Here is a 17,016-nt window from a genome sequence, read left to right as displayed (position 1 = left end):
ATGAATTGACTGCACACATTGAAGTGAATAATTAAAATATGGGACTCCTTACAGAGATATGGCTCCAGGATGATAAGGATTGGATCCTCAATATTGAGGAGGTGATCAAATGGAAAGCAAGATAAAGGTAGAGGGTTAGCACAGGTAATCAAAGCACCGATCACAGGGGAATCTGGTGTCAGCTCCGATTTCGGGTCCTGATTTCTCACCCCTTCTGGATTTCTGCTGATGCTTTGACCCCCTTATTTTATTACACCTTCCGGAACAATAAGTCAATCCAGACCCACAATCTCCCAACCTGTTAACCGTCCAGACACCGAGTGTAGTCATAGCAGGGAATAAAACAAGAAATGTGAACCAAAATTAGGTGCTTGTGCTTAATATTGTTCAATAGGAAGTAAACCAGAAATAGTATTCTCCCAGGATTTCTACAGTGCCTTATTTGAGGAATTCTCTCACCGTTACATCGAGCTATTAATACCCACTATGATTTACAACAATATTTATACCAACAGAAAAAAAAAGTATCTGTTGTCAAATTGACATAGAGATATACAGCATGGAAACAGACTTTTTCTCTCTCTCATGCACACACATGCACAAGTCCATGGGGGTGAATTTGTGTTTGCCGAATGATATTTATTCTATTTTCCTCAGAAAATGCACAATCTGCAGGCAGTTAATACATGTAATATTTTGTAAATTCCACATTGGAAATAGAACCAGTCTGACTCTAGACTGGGATACAGACAGATTCTGACCTCACACCTTTAATGCATTGTTTGAGCTGAGGTGTCTCCTTTTGTTATAAAGCCTTAGTTATCCTGAGAAGGTGCCTTACAGGAAGTTCTGGGATTTACATATTAATGATATCTGCAATCCATTGTAAAAGATGAAAGACTTAACAATCCAGGTTTGTTCAGTATATCATTTCAATGGCAGGACACTGTAATGCTTTTCCAGAAATTCTGTGTCTTGTGATCCTACACTTCACAACCACCTGATGAAGGAGCAACTCTCCAAATGCTAGTGCTTCCAGATAAACCCATTGGACGAGAACCTGCTGTTGTGATTTTTAACTTTGTCCAGGTAAGGTGTGATTGGACAGGTCAAATTACCCATCGTGCCCAGGGATGTGCAGGTTAGGGTGGATTGGCGGTGCTAAATTACCCACAGTGCCCAGGGATGTGCAGGTTAGATGTATTAGTCAAGGGGTAAATGTAGACCAATAGGAGTAGGGGAATGGGTGTGGTGAGGTTGCCATTCGGAGGTTGGTGTGGACTTGTTAGAACAGTGAGGGTTCTGTGAAGAGAAGGGATTTTTGTTAACTGTTCAGGAAGTGGGGGGGGGGGAAGCGGTGGGTGGAGTGCGGGGGAGGAAATTTGTTCACTTGTAGCAACTGGAGTGAACCCAGGGAGGGAGCAGACTCTGCAAACTCAGAAATGTGTCTTAATTACCCGGGTAAGGAAGGTTGGAAGGATAGGGTGTTGCTGTTTTCCCTAGTGCGTTAGAATGTGAGGGGTAACCTGATAGACTTATTTAAAATCATGAGGGGCATGGATTGGGTAAATAGACGAGGTATTTTCCTTGGGATGGTGAGTCCAGAACTTGAGGGTAATAGATTTAATTTGAGGGCGGGAGGGGAGACTGCAAAGAGACCTAAGGGGCAACATTTTTACGCAGAAAATGGTGGATGTATGGAATGAGCTGCCAAAGGAAGGGGTGAAGGCTGGTACAATGACAACATTTAAAAGTCATCAGCATGAGTGTATGAAAAGGAAGGGTTCAAAGGGATATGGGCAAAACGCTGGCAAATGGGATGAGATTAATTTTGAATATCTGGTTGGGCACAGAAGAATTTGACTGAAGTGTCTGTTTCTGTGCTGTACATCTCGATGACTCTGGCTTTCCACAAATGTTTGTCATGTCTGTATGTTCAGTTTCTCTCTGGTGGTGGTGTCAATGTCTTGATGGCTCATTTTGCTTTCCCCCCAACTTCCTGGGAATGTTAACCATTTTGTCTGGTTGTTCTTCAAGAACCTGCATTGCAGGTTCACCCTGAATTGATGTTTGTTTGCTTCCCAAAATCAGACCTGCTCAGTCTCAGCAATATCCCAGTGTTGTGAAAGATATTAAATTTCAGGTGGAGTTATCCAAAATTCAGTCTTGACGTTTTTGCTTTTCTGCCCCTATAAGATCCTGAATCAACACATTCAGGAGAATGAGTTAGAGAGAGAGATATAGTGCTTTCAGTTTTGTGGAATAACGACACAAACAAATTGCTTGTTCTGAATTTTTATTCTGGACTGACAGTAATGAGTTTTGTAATCTTTTTTTCCAGAGTATTTGAAGATCTGAAGACGGAAGTTTCAAAATCAACAGATGAAGGCCTTATGCCCAAAATGTTGACTCTCCTGCTCCTCAGATGCTGCCTGACCTGCTGTGCTTTTCCAGCATCGCACTTTTCAATACTGACTCTCCAGCATCTGCAGTCCTCACTTTGACGTCAATGTCTGAAAGTCACTCAATCCATCAGGATCACAACAATTTTCAACTATGATTCTGTGAGAAAGAGCAAAGCTTTTTGGTTCCTGTTTCAGTCCATTTTCAGCATCAGTGGAACTGGATGAGAGACCCTACTGTTGGAGTGCACTGAGTGTGGAGCCTGAAACAGTTATAAGGCCTGTGAAGAGGAGTTCACGGAGCGGAGGAGCTCTACACGTATTGTGTGCGGCTGAAGCTTCGGCCATGGAGAAACCTAAGGAATCCTGCCCCATGGAGAAACCGTGGAAGTGTGGTGACTGTGGGAAAGACTTCCGTTTCCCATCTGCTCTGGAGATTCATCGTCGCAGTCACACCGGAGAGAGGCCGTTCCCCTGCACAGAGTGGGGGAAGGCCTTCAGCAATTCCTCCGACCTGGTGAGGCACCGGCGGGCAATAACTATGTCAGTCCTGCCTGGATTGCTTGACCAAAATGCAAACCTCTGATTTCTCTAAATTAAACTCCAACTGACACTCCTCGGCTCTTCAGCTGATCCCATAAATTCTAATTTATAGTGAACTCTTTCCTCTCTTATTCCCTGGAAGCTGAAAATCTCCATCCCACACTCACTCCCTCCATTTTCACTTTGCTTATAGCGGAAGAATGTAACTGAGAAACTTATCAGCCATGATTGAATGGAATGAGCAGACCTGGTGGCCTAATTTCTGCTCCTATGTCTTGTGGTCTCTTGCTGTCCTGGACACCGAGAGAGAGAATTGGGACCAGCATTGAACAGATCATGACTGGATATGGATCTACCTGCATCTAGGTGGATGGGCTGAGACTTTTTCACTGGCGCATAGGAGGTGGAGAGGTGACCTTATCAGGGTTTACAAAATCATGAGGGGAGAGATGAGGTGAACGACAGGTGTCCTTCCCCTAGGGTTGGGGTTTCAAGATTAGGGAGCAAATTTTGATGGTGACAGGAGAAAGAGATTTTAAAAAGACTTGAAGGCCACAATTTTTTTTATACAGAGTGGTTCACATGCAGACTAAATGTCGAGAGGAAGTGGTGGATGCAGGTACAGTAACAACGTTTAAAAGACATTTGGATAAGTTCATGAATAGGAAAGGTTTGGAGGGATATGGGCCAAAATACTAGCAGGTGGGACTGGTTTAGTTTGAGAACATAGTCAGCATAGACTAGTTGGACTGAAGGGTCTGTTTCTGTGCCGTATGGCTCTGTAACTCTGTTCTATACTGGTCTTAAAACCATTTTCTTGCCTTCCCCATAAACATTCACATAAAAATCAGATGAACTCAGTCTTGAATATATTCAATGACCCCCTAACTGTAGGAAGACATTCCCACTTCCGATCAGAATTCCTCTTGCGAATACACCACTTGCCTTGCTCAGTGCCTGCTGCACCTGTCTGACAACTGGCACAGAAGGACACTGATGCCTCTCTGAACATCCACGCATCATTCCTGATGAAGGGCTCATGCCCAAAACTTCGACTGTCCTACTGCTGCTTGACCTGCTGTGCTTTGCCAATTGTGGTCTTCTCCACATCGGGAAAACAGAGTGTAAACTCGGGGAACGGTTTGCTGAGCATCGCAGAGGCTGAGCGGACTTCCCAGTCTCCACCCATTTTAATGCCCCTTCCCACTCCCCTTCTGACATGACGACCTTTGGCTTCCTCCATTACCACAACAAACCAAACCACTAATTGGAGGAACAAAACCTCATCTTCTGTCTGAGCAGTCAACAGCCTGGAGGACTCAACACTGAGTTCTCCAATTTCAAATAATCTCCCATCCCATCCCATCCCCCAACTCACTTCCCAGCCCCTTCCACTCTTCCCTGCCAACTAGATTCCTTCCTCCCATTCACCAACCAGGTCGTACCAGGTTATGGGGATAAGGCAGGAACAGGATACTGATTGAGGATGATCAGCCATTATCACAATGAATGGTGGTGCTGGCTCGAAGGGCAGAATAGCCTACTCCTGCACCTATTGTCTATTGTACCCTCTACCTGTCTCCACCTATCCCCACTTCAATACCCTGCCCCCAGCACACCCTTGTTCCACAGCTCTCCCTATACCCACCCCCCAGGCCTGAACAAGAGTTACACCAGATACCTCGACTTCTCCACCTCCTAATACTGCCTGGCTTGCGACATTCTTTCAGTCTCCTGCCTGTCTATTTTGCCAATTGAGAACAAAGGCCTGGACTAACTTTTCCAGAGTCTGTCCCCTCGCTGGATTCACTCCCATTCCTTTCAGTTGCTCCAAGTCAACAACTGAACTTCAGAATGAAGTGTAAATGGAAATGGGGGTGAGAAAAGAGAGTGCCGTACTCTCAGATGTTGGACAGAGGAAAGAAGTTGCAGTCTGAGGTCAAGCTCAATCTTCATTCAGAGAGAGGAGAAGCAGGAGGTTCAGAACCTCATGGTCCAGCTGCCACATTCACCAACAGGGGAGCTCCGAATGGCAGGAGGACAATTCTCCCTCCGGTCCTCCAGTGCTCCTTATTTGTCCATCAAACGTAGGTCTCACCCCTTCTCTGCCGACAGCGAGGAACACGCCCAATGTTTTGGTGACACCGGCAAACATGTGCCTGCTTGTTGACACTGAGGAGTGTACACAATATGCACTGTAGCAATGCTGGTGTTATTGACAGATCTTAAATGTCCAAATTCCTATGGGAGAACAAAAAGGGGAGAGCCATATTTTTTTTCCATGTGGCTCAATATTTGATTGCTTTTGCATTTGTCTGGCTGCTCAATGTTTTTATGTCTTTTCCTCAATATGCTCTGTAGCAATGCTGGTGTTATTGACAGATTTTAAGTTTCCAAATGCCTATCGGCTAACAAAAACAGTACAGCCATGATTTTTTTCTCCCCCATGTGGCTCGATATTTGATTGCTTTTGCATTTGTGTGGCTGCTCAATGTTTAAGTCTTTTCCTCAGTGTTGGGGTGAGATTCACAATTAGAAGGCATAGGTTTAGGGTGAGACCACAAAGATACCTGAGGGGCAGAGGGTGGTGCGTATATGGAATGAGCTGCCAGAGGAAGAAGTGGAAGCTGATATAATTACAGCATTTAAAAGGTATCTGGCTGGGTATATGAATAGGAAGGGTTTAGAGGGATATGAGTCAAGTGCTGGCAAAGGGGACTAGATTAAGTTAGGATATCTGGTTGACATGGACAGGTTGGACCGAATGAGTCTGTTTCTGTGCTGTACATCTCTATGACTCTAAATAATAAAAAGTCTACTTTTCCAAATAACAAACTATATCCATGTTAACAAGGCTTAGTGCACCACATACTTTATTAACCATTCTCAACAGGCCCTGCGCCTTCAATGACTGAGAAACATAGACATGCTGGTGCAAAATCTCCTTCAATAGTATTTACACACTACCCTAGGGAATTGCACAAGTAACAGCAAAGAGCAAACAGCACAAGGATTAAACAAACAGTGAGGGGTAAACAGCACAAGGATTAAACAAACAGTGAGGGGGGTAAACAGCACAAGGATTAAACAAACAGTGAGGGGTAAACAGCACAAGCCCCAGTAAAAGCAGATGGAAAGTGAGTGTAAAATGTGACTATGACAGGACAGGCCCCACATTCCTTCCCCTCCGTCCCCCCCCCAACCTGCCTCACCTTTCACCTCCCGGGCCCAGTACCTTCCAGGTGGCCCCAGAGTTGACACAGGGGCCGCCCCACGACCAGTAGAACTCCACCACCCAGGCGGCCGACGGGTTCCCAAACAGGCCCTTAACCCCATCCGCCTCCAGAATGGTCACCGGCTCCTGCCTGCTGTACAGCCGGGCGGTGTGGCCGTGACACAGCAGCTGCACCAGGAAGGCGGCGGTGCCCAGTGACGGGTGTCTGCCCCGGGGCCGCACGGCGCCATTTTCCTAACGGCCGCCCCTTCCCCGCTCGAGCGACTTCTCCTCCCAACCGCCTTCACCCCCGCGTGACGTCAGCTCAGGGGGGATGGGCGGGGCCGGGAGCCTCACCGTCACCAAGTAACAGCCACCTCGCGCTACAACTGCTCATTCACAAAAACAAACTCTCCTGTCTCGCTCTGCAGCTGCAGGGGGGACACTGCCACGTTTCGAGGAGCCCTGTCTACATTGGGAAAGCTCACGGCTCAATTTAAACAGATATCCCGACATATAACGGAACGGCGTCATATCTAAAGGGGGCAATCTGCATTTTAAACGGACGTGGACATTTTAATGGGTATTTCTGCAAATAAAGACGTTTAAATGGACGAGATTACATTTCAAAGGGATGTGGGCACATTCAAAGGGATATCTTAATATGTAAAGTCACGCAGTTATATCTAAGTAAATCTACCATTGTTGGGTCCACATGGGGGAGGTGTCGTTCAGTTGCCCGAAGTGCTGGAAGGCCTTCAGCAATTCCTCAGCCATGCTGAGGTACCAGTCCGTTCACACCGGGGAGAAGACGTTCTCTTGTCCGAGTGTGGGAAGTGCTTTACCGCTCCTCCACACTGCTGAAGCACCAGCTGGTCCACACGGGTGGGGGAGGGGGAGGCCATTCTGCTGCCCTGAGTGCGGGAAGGCCTTCAGCAATTCCTCCACCCTGCTGGAGCACCAGTGTGTCCACACTGTGGACAGACCCTTCAGCTGGCCCGAGTGTGGGAAGAGGTTCATGTTTTCCTGCAACTTGCGGAAGCACCAGCGGGGGCACCAGCGCTCCCAGCAATCAGATCCCACCAGTGACGCTGCCTTCGGTCACCCCCCAGGACTGAATCTGCTGCCAGTTCTGACAGTGGGTGCAGTGGGAGAGTAGTTGGGCTGTTATTGTTTTCTGCTAGAATGCAATTGCCCCCCTTACACCCCACAAACCCAACAACATGGTAGCTCAGGGTTAGCACTGCTGCCTCATGGCACCAGGAACTCAGGAATAATTCCACCCTTGGGGGTCTGTGTGCAATTTATGAAGGGTAGGAAAATGGATCTGAGTGGGTTAGTCTTCGGAAGATCAGTGCAGATATGTTCGGCTGAAGGACCTGTTTTTCCACATTGTGGGAGTTCTACGATCCTATGAGCTTTGCTTTCAGTGGACACTGCTTCTCATTGAGCCAGGGACTGCACATTGCCAATGAAATGATCCAGAGAAACCTAAGACAGCAAGACCATCAGAGCAGATGTTAGGCCAATGGGCCGGACGAGTCTACTCTGCCATTAGTTAGAGACAAAAGTAGTGCAGATAAGATTAGCTACAGTGTGGAAACAGGCCATTCATCCCAACAAGTCCACAGCGAACCCTCCGAAGAGTAACCCATCCAGACCCATTTCCCTCTGACTAATGTACCTAACTCTATGGGCAATTAAGCATGGCCCATCCACATGACCTGCACATCTTTGGTTTATGGAAGAAAACAGGACCACCCAGTGAAAACCCACGCAGACACTGGGAGAATGTGCAAACTTCTCACAGACAACCACCCAAGGCTGGAATCAAACCTGGTTCCCTGGCGCTGTGAGGCTGTAGGTGTAACCACTGAGTCACTACATATTGCAACCGAGGTAGGCAAGCAGGAGGCTGGGAGCCAGCAAGCCAGGCAGTACCAGGATGTGGAGTAGTCAGCGTTTTGGGTATTAACCCTTCTTCAGGACTGAAACGTTGACTTCTCTGTGAGAAACGATTTACGGGAATGTTGCTGGGGGTTGGAGGATTTGAGCTACAGGGAGAGGCTGAATCGGCTGGGGCTGTTTTCACTGGAGCATCGGAGGCAGCGGAGTGATCTAATTGAGGTGACAAAATCATGAGGGGCATGGACAGGGTAATAGACAAGGTCTTTTCCCTGGGGTGGGGGAGTCCAGAACTCGAGGGCATAGGTTTAGGGTAAGAGGCGAAATATATAAAAAGGGACAACTTCTTTATGCAGAGGGTGGTACATATATGAAATGAGCTGCCAGAGTATATGGGTCAGGTGTTGTCAAATGGGACTAGATTAATTTAGGATATCAGGTCAGCATGGACAAGTTGGACCGAAGGGTCTGTTTCCATGCTGTACGTGTCTCTGACTACTGGTCCTGATGTAAGTTTAAAATAGAGTCCAAGTAACTTTGAATAGTTCAATCTTGTTGAGCTCACCTCCTGAAAAGTTTCAGATGAATCCCTCTGAGAGATACTGTTTAAACATGCTGAGTTGGACAAAGTATCCCATCAAGTTCAACACAAACCCAGAGTTGAAGAAGTCAGAAGTCAGAACACCAAGGGGACCAAAACTGATCACAATATTCCAGGTGCGGCCTCATCAACGTCCTGTATAACTACAACATAACTTGCCAACATCTATACTCAATTCCCTAACCAATGAAGGTCAGTGTGCTGAAACCTTTCTTCACTGCCTTGTGTACCGATGTTGTCAGAGATATAGGACCTACATTAAACTGATACACAATCCAGCTGCTGAGAGCCCAGAAGCAGAGTAATGCTGTGTGAGTGTGCAAGGCTTTAGATTTTGACACCACCTCCCCACACTTCTGGAGACCTCAGGTCTGTAGCTGAGGTCTTATCCTTGAGGGTTTTCCACCTGTTTGAAACAGCCTGTCCTGCAATTAACCCCTTCACGCCAAGGCGTTCCTTCTACAGGCAGAATTAATTGTCCTTTTGTCACACAGTTATTAAACACCATTATCTCATCTGTCCAAAGGAACAGCTCATTGTTTTGCCTCCTCCTGCCCAGCGATAGTTAATGTATGTTATTTGTGAACTCCCTTGTAGCAGTTTCTCATTGGCCCTTTCGTTTCTTGGTCCAGAAGGAGTTATTGCTAACTCATGAAGTTATCAAAGTTCTGGATTTTACAGGACCACACCACATTCCTCTCTGCCTCCCCCAGGAATAACGATTGCTCCTGAGATACTCACAGATCCTGACGTTCCTTGATATCCCCAAATACAATCCATACGTCAGGAAATCACTGGTGCTGCCCTGACATAGATCGTCATTGTTGGGACAGAAGATTATGGGGAGAAAATGCAGAAATCCGAAATGCAAAGAGACTTGGGAGTTCAAGTCCAGGATTTTCTCAAAGTAAACTTGCAGGTTGAATTGCACTTTCCCCTGCAAGTGCCGAATGTGTGACACCAGCCCATTTACCTATTCCCTCCTCGCTATCCAAGGGGCCAAACATACTTTCCAGGTGAAGGGGCACTTTACCTGCACTACCCACAACCCAGTCTACTGCATTTGCTGCTCACAATATGGGCTCATCTACATTGGGGAAAACGAACCGTAAACTGGGTGACTGCTGCACAGAACATCTACGTTCTGCCTGCAAAAAAGACCCTGAGCTTCCAGTTGCCTGCCAATTCCACACCCCACCCTGTTCCCTGTCCAACATCTCTGTCTCAGGTTTGCGGTTGTGTTCCAGCGAAGCTCAGCACCAGCAGAACGAAGAGCACCGAATATTACACTTGGGGACATTGCATCCCTCCGGTCCCAATATCGAATTCAATAATTCTAGGGCCTGAACTCCATGGTATCCTCGTCCCTGCCGCACACGCCAAGCCTTGTTATCGCATAGTCTGTCATTCCACACTCCTCAAACACGAACAGTGTCCATTAACAGTTATTTCCCCCCCCCCGCCACCCCACTCCACGCAGATCGTTATCAACTCCTTTTTCTGTCCAACAGTTCTTCCTTCGGTTTGGGCTCTGTCCTGATCTCCGCCTTCCTCCCACAATATCTCCTGCATATAAACCGACATTTTCCCAATCACCATCTGTTCTGTGGAAGGGTCACCGGCAACTCCTGTTTTTTGTTCCTGATATACAGCATCCGCAGTTCTTTCAGATTTTTATTGAGAGAGAGTTGGAAATTGTTTCGAGAGACAGAAGGAGAAGGGGGAGAAACAGAACAGACATGAACGTAAAATCATTGTAGTGCGATCACTTCCCTTAAGCATGAATAGAGCACATGGGTCATCTGTGAGCTTGTGGCGCAACGGTAGCGCGTCTGACTCCAGATCAGAAGGTTGCGTGTTCAAATCACGTCAGGCTCACTACAGTCAACCTCTAACATTTCAAATGAAGAAAGGAGTACGTTCGCTCCTTGTATCGAAAGTTCTTTGCGGAAACTTTTGATCACACGTGAATCTTTGCTGTCAGTTTGATTTGTGAACACTGTGTCAGGGAGGTGGTGTGCCCATTGTTTGGGTAAATGCTCAGCTCCCCGCAATGTGAGAAGTCGAACACAAACTGTTCATCACGGGATTTAAACACACAGCCGCTTCGTTCAGTTTGTGCCAGCGCAGTGTGAATAACATACCGATATTTTTACAACATAATCTAGAGATTGCCATCCAGGTTTTAGTCACATCAAACTGCCACGTAATGATGTTCTGGCCTCAGTAAACTATAATAACGTGAAGATTGCTGGGATGATTTTCTACGTCCGACTGCAATATAAACACAGATCATTGTTTCCAGTTTTGGTGGAACAAAAGACATCATATTGGTGGATAATTACAGTTAGTGCAAACACAGCTAGCCATCGACAAATATTAATCCTGTTCACTTCAATGGCCAAATTTCAATTCAGAAACCAAGTGCACTCGGCTGCTTGTAACATAGACAACATGACAAAATGGCCCTTAGGAGGAGAAATGGGACATTGAGGAGGAGTGAAATGTTTGCTTTTGGTCACCTCCACAATTGTTGGAAAAACAGGTTGAAAGGATTCTTAAAAGGTGGCTGAAGTAATGGTGTGGCATAACACTTCAGACAGCACAAAGTGGAAGACCACTTTCTAGTGGAAGAAAAAGACATTCCTTATTTCTGAAAGAACTGGGAAACAGAAGAGGGGATGAAATCTGACTTGGGAGCTATTTCCTATTTGTTGAGGATGTTGCTTCATCGCAGTCTTGGTTTAGAGCAGAAGCTCTTCATCAGGAATAAAGGATGGCCCAAGGGGGCTGAGAGATAAATGGGAAGGAAGTGGAGCTGTCGGAAAGCCAGCTGGGAGTGCAATAGGTAGATGGAGGTAGGAATTGATGGTGATAGATCAGAGATGAGGGTGAAGTAAATAGGTGAGAAGCAAGGTGGACAGGTATGACAGGTCAAGAGGTTGGTGTAGAATTGGAAGGTTGGATTTGAGACAAGGTGGGGGAGAGGAAATAAGGAAACTGATGAAATCTACATTGATACCATGAAGTTGGAGGGTCCTAAAGCAGAAGTTGAGGTGTTTTTCCTACAAGTCTCGGGGAGCAAGAGGTTGGCAGTGGAGGAGGCCCAGGACTTGCATGTCCTTGGTGGAATGGGAGGGGGAGTTAAAGTGGAAAAACAATGACTGCATATGCTGAAAACCAAATACTGGAATAGTCGTGCTGGAAGAGCACAGCAGTTCAGGCAGCATCCAACGAGCAGCGAAATCGACGTTTCGGGCAAAAGCCCTTCATCAGGAATAAGGCAGTGAGCCTGAAGCGTGGAGAGATAAGCTAGAGGAGGGTGGGATAAAGTGTTCAGCCACAGGGCGGTGTGTCGGTTAGAATTAGAGTCCAAGAGTTGTTACCTGAAATATTCGGTTAGTTGGCATCCAGTTTCCCCAATGTGGTTGAGACCATATTGCGAGCAATGGACATAATCTTATAAATAGATTGCATAAGTCTTAGCCTGCCAGAATTATTTTCTTTTATTAAATTAAAGAAATTTTTTATTCAATTGGATGACTGCATGAAACGGTTTGTTGGTCAGATTTGAATCATCACTCCCAAATGAGACGATGCCATGAATATCAGTGAACTGTTCTTTTTGTTAAAACCACAAGTTCTTGATTTATTTTCACAACTTACTGGTATTCACATCTGCACATTCAATATCAAACTCTGACATCAGAAATTAAATTACAGCATTAATTTTGACTTGAAATATTCGAACAAACAAATTAATATCACACAGTGAATTGCAAGTCTGATTAATCTGAAATTAAATTTGACCAAAAAAATATAAAATCAAGATGGGAGATAAGAAATGGGGGAAGGGCAGATGGCGAGAAATGCAGCATCATAGAAAGTGCTCCCCCAGAGTGTGCATTTTACCAACTACCACTGCTAAATATAAACACTCTGATATGATCCTTCGGTTTTAATGTAAACCATAGCCCCATACAGTAGGTACCATTTAAATGAGTTAAAAATACAAGCATTGAGCAAATCCAGCTTCCAGCCTTACCAACCCACCCCCCACCCCCCACCTCGCTTCTTGGAGCTTGGACCTTCCTCCAGCGCCAGGGGGTTGTTGAACTCCTGGGCTCCAGCGGCCACGCCTCCACTGAAGAAGCTTTGGGAAGCAGATACAAAGGCAAGATGCAGAACAGAGATCCTTTGCATATGAAAGCAGCTTACAGAGACATTGAGCCATAGAATCACATGGTTTTTACCCATCGACCTCTGGGTTATCTACCCAGCACACTCATGCAGCACTACTCTACTTCTGTGCTCCCAGCAGCTGGATCATGGATCAGTTTAAAGTAGGTCCTATATCTCTGATTACATCAGTACACAAGGCAGTGAAGAAAGGTTTCAGCACACTGGCCTTCATCAGTTAGGGAATTGAGTATAGATGTTGGCAAGTTATGTTGTAGTTATACAGGACGTTGATGAGGCCGCACCTGGAATATTGTGATCAGTTTTGGTCCCCTTGGTGTTCTGACTTCTGATTTCTCCAACTCTGGGTTTGTGTTGAACTTGATGGGATACTTTGTCCAACTCAGCATGTTTAAACAGTATCTCTCAGAGGGATTCATCTGAAACTTTTCAGGAGGTGAGCTCAACAAGATTGAACTATTCAAAGTTACTTGGACTCTATTTTAAACTTACATCAGGACCAGTAGTCAGAGACACGTACAGCATGGAAACAGACCCTTCGGTCCAACTTGTCCATGCTGACCTGATATCCTAAACTAATCTAGTCCCATTTGACAACACCTGACCCATATACTCTGGCAGCTCATTTCATATATGTACCACCCTTTGCATGAAGAAGTTGTCCCTTTAATTTGTTTCGCCTCTCACCCTAAACCTATGCCCTCTAGTTCTTGACTCCCCCAGCCCAGGGAAAAGACCTTGTCTATTACCCTGTCCATGCCCCTCATGATTTTGTAACCGCTATTAGGTCACTTCTCTGCCTCCGATGCTCCAGTGAAAACAACCCCACGCTATTCAGCCGCTCCCTGCAGCTCAAACCCTCCAACCCCCAGCAACATTCATGTAAATCTTTTCTCATAGATAAGTCACTCTTTCAGTCATGAAGAAGGGTTAATACCCAAAATACTGACTACTCCACATCCTGGTGCTGCCTGGCTTGCTGTATTCTCCCAACCCCCGGCTTGCCAACTTCGGGTTGCAATATGTAGTGGCTCAGTGATTACCACTGCAGCCTCCCAGTGCCGGGGACCCAGGTTTGATTCCAGCCTAGGGTGGCTGTCTGTGAGGAATTTGCACTTTCCCCCAATGTCTGAGTGAGTTTTCTCTGGGTGGTCCTGTTTTCTTCCATAAACCAAAGATGTGCAGGTCCTGTGGATGGGCCATGCTTAATTGCCCATAGAGTTAGGTACATTAGTCAGAGGGAAATGGGTCTGGATGGGTTACTCTTCGGAGGGTCGATGTGGACTTGTTTGGACAAATGGCGTGTTTCCACACTGTAGCTAATCTCATCCAATACTTTTGTTACGAACGAATGGCAGAGTAGGCCAAACTTCTTCTCCGATGGTCTTGCGGTCTTAGGTTTCTCTGGATCATTTCATTGGCAATGTGCAGTCCCGGGGTCAATGAGCAACAGTGTCCACTGAAGGCAAAGCTCATAGAATCATAGAACCCCCACAATGTGGAAACAGGTCCTTCAGCCGAACACATCTGCACTGATCTTCCGCAAACTAACCCACTCAGATCCATTTTCCTACCCTCCATAACTTGCACACAGAGCCCCAAGGGTGGAATTATTCCTGGGTTCCTGATGCCATGAGGCAGCAGTGCTAACCCTGAGCCACCATGGAGTTGTGATTGTGGGGTGTCAGGAAGGCAATTGCAGTCCAGCAGAAGACTAAAACAGCCCACCTACTCTCCCACTGCACCCACTGTCAGAACTGGCAGGAGGTTGAGTCCTGGGAGGTGACTGAAGGCATCATCACTGGTAGCATCAGATTGCTGGGAGCGCTGGTGCCCCCGCTGGTGCTTCCACAAGTTGTTGGAAAACATGAACCTCTTCCCACACTCGGTCCAGCTGGAGGGCATCTCCCAGGTGTGGGCACATTGGTGCTTCAGTAGGGCAGAGGAATTGCTAAAGGCCTTCCCGCACTTAGGGCAGCAGAATGGCCTCGCCTCCTCCGCCACTGTCCCCCCAACCCCCCAAACCCCCGTGTGGTCCAGCTGGTGATTCAGCAGTGTGGAGGAGCAGGTAAAGACCATCCCACATTCGGGGCAGGAGAACGGCTTCTCCCCGGTGTGGATGGACTGGTGCCTCAGCAGGGCAGAGGAACTGCTGAAGGCCTTCCTGCACATAGGGCAACTGAACGACCTCTCTACCATGTGGACACACCAATGGGCCAGTACGTCGGAGGAAAGAGCAATGCCCCTCCTGCAGTTGGGGCAGAAGAACGGCCTCTCAGTGTGGACCCACTGGTGTCTCAACAGGTGGGAAGAACTGCTGAAGGCCATCTCGCACTTGGGGCCGGAGAACAGCCTTCCCCGGTGTGGACCAACTGGTGTATCAGCAGGGCAGAGGAATCACTGAAGACCTTCCCACACTCAGGGCAGCAGAAGGGCCTCTTCCCCTCTGTGGACCCATTGGTGCTTCAAACCCCTTTCAAATTTCACAATATCCTTCTGATTGGAGGGACACCAGAATTGCACACAATATTCTAAAAGTGGTCTCACCAATGTCCTGTACAGCCACAACATAACTTCCCAACTCCAATTCAGGCAGCATCCAAGCAGCTTCGAAATCGACGTTTCAGGCAAAAGCCCTTCGTCAGGAATAAAGGCAGTGAGCCTGAAGCATGGACAGATAAGCTTATCTCTCCATGCTTCAGGCTCACTGCCTTTATTCCTGACGAAGGGCTTTTGCCCGAAACGTCGATTTCGAAGCTACTTGGATGCTGCCTGAACTGCTGTGCTCTTCCAGCACCACGAATCCAGAATCTGGTTTCCAGCATCTGCAGTCATTGTTTTTACCTTCCCAACTCCAATACTCAGTCAGAGGATTGGGAACGCTTTCAAAACCCACAAAAAACAAACAGGAAAGAATGGAGGGACAAACCGAAGTTTTGAGAGTGAGCTTGGAAGCATCACTGAGAAACCGGCGGAATGGGTTTATTGGGGACCCGTTCTCCTTAAATACACTATATACGTATTTCTCTTGTGGTCTTCGTAGTTTCTCTGTGCTGCAGTGTGTAGTGGCTCGTTGAAATAATGTCCTGATGCAGCTTCGTTTGTGGGTGTTGGGATGATTGCTTCTGTGGTTATTTGGTTTGTGTGTGTTGTTTTTCTGTAGATGCTAGTTTGAAGTTCCCCATTGACTGTTCGCTCTACTGTGACATCTAAGAATGCAGTTTATTGCTGTTCTCCTCTTTTTCAAACTAGGAGCCCCCGTCAGGCCATAGTCTCATTACTTGGAACACCAATATACAGACTCGTCAAAGGCCTCCACTGAGGACTAAAACAACGAGTAGAAGATTCATGCCAATCCATTTACTCCATCCAAGAATTCCTGAACACCAAAGACAGGAAGATAGAAGAGGATGGAATAATGTTGTCCTTTGACATAACAGCCCTGTTCACATCCATTAACATCAACGTGGCCAAAGAAAACTGAAGACACTACTCGAAGAACTAAAGACAAAAACACAGAACCAACGTCAGCAGCAAAGATAACACTGTCAACCTCGTGGAACTGTGCCTTACCACCCACTTTATATTCAGTAACAAGCCCTACAAACAAATCAACGAAACGCCCATGAAACACTTCTGTCATCAAAAAATGAAACAAATTAGAGGAAACCTACAACACCATCAACAATCTCCTTCCTGGCATAACATTCACAAAAGAGGAGAACAACAACAAAGTGCCATTTCTAGATGTCACAAGAGACCGAACAGTCAATGGTAAATTCAAAACAGCCTCTGCAGGAAAGCAACACACGCGAACCAAGTACTTAGCTACAGAAGTAATCATCCCGACACATACAAACAAATCTGAACGAGGGCACTCTTTCAACGAACCACAACACAGTGCAGCACCCAGTGACTCCGAAGACCAATAAGTAACTCTACAGCGCATTTAAGGAGAATGGGCAGCCCAAAAAATACACTGCAAATTGCTTCCCTGACAGGGAATTGAACCCGGGCCTTAGCGGTGAAAGCGCCGAATCCTAACCACGAGACCACCAGGGAGACGGCAGCGAAGTTTGACAGCTCTACTGAAAATTGCTTCCCTGCCCGGAAATCGAACACGGGTCACGGTATTTAGAAGGCTTCCACCA

The 17,016-nt window shown here is 46.7% G+C and overlaps 1 protein-coding gene and 1 non-coding gene across 5 annotated transcripts in view; both read left to right on the top strand.

The window, feature by feature from the left end:
• LOC140460361 (uncharacterized) overlaps nt 1–17,016 on the top strand; it is a 35,513-nt gene that overhangs the window by 9,865 nt on the left and 8,632 nt on the right. For 2 of the 4 annotated variants that reach the window (XR_011954023.1, XR_011954021.1), the window contains exon 2: nt 2,342–5,830. The exons of the other annotated variants lie outside the window; for them this stretch is intronic. The gene's annotated coding sequence lies outside the window, so the exon portion shown is untranslated. Of the gene's footprint in view, nt 1–2,341; nt 5,831–17,016 lie in introns of those variants that run through there. 4 annotated transcript variants of the gene reach the window in all.
• Nucleotides 10,472–10,543, top strand: trnaw-cca (transfer RNA tryptophan (anticodon CCA)). The gene has a single exon. It is a non-coding gene; the product is annotated as a tRNA-Trp (tRNA).

The sequence above is a fragment of the Chiloscyllium punctatum genome, chromosome 36, assembly GCF_047496795.1.
Source record: "Chiloscyllium punctatum isolate Juve2018m chromosome 36, sChiPun1.3, whole genome shotgun sequence".
In the NCBI taxonomy this organism is placed as follows: Eukaryota; Metazoa; Chordata; class Chondrichthyes; order Orectolobiformes; family Hemiscylliidae; genus Chiloscyllium; species Chiloscyllium punctatum.
Note: the sequence above shows the minus strand (reverse complement) of the source record. Positions and strands in the feature narration are given on the sequence as shown.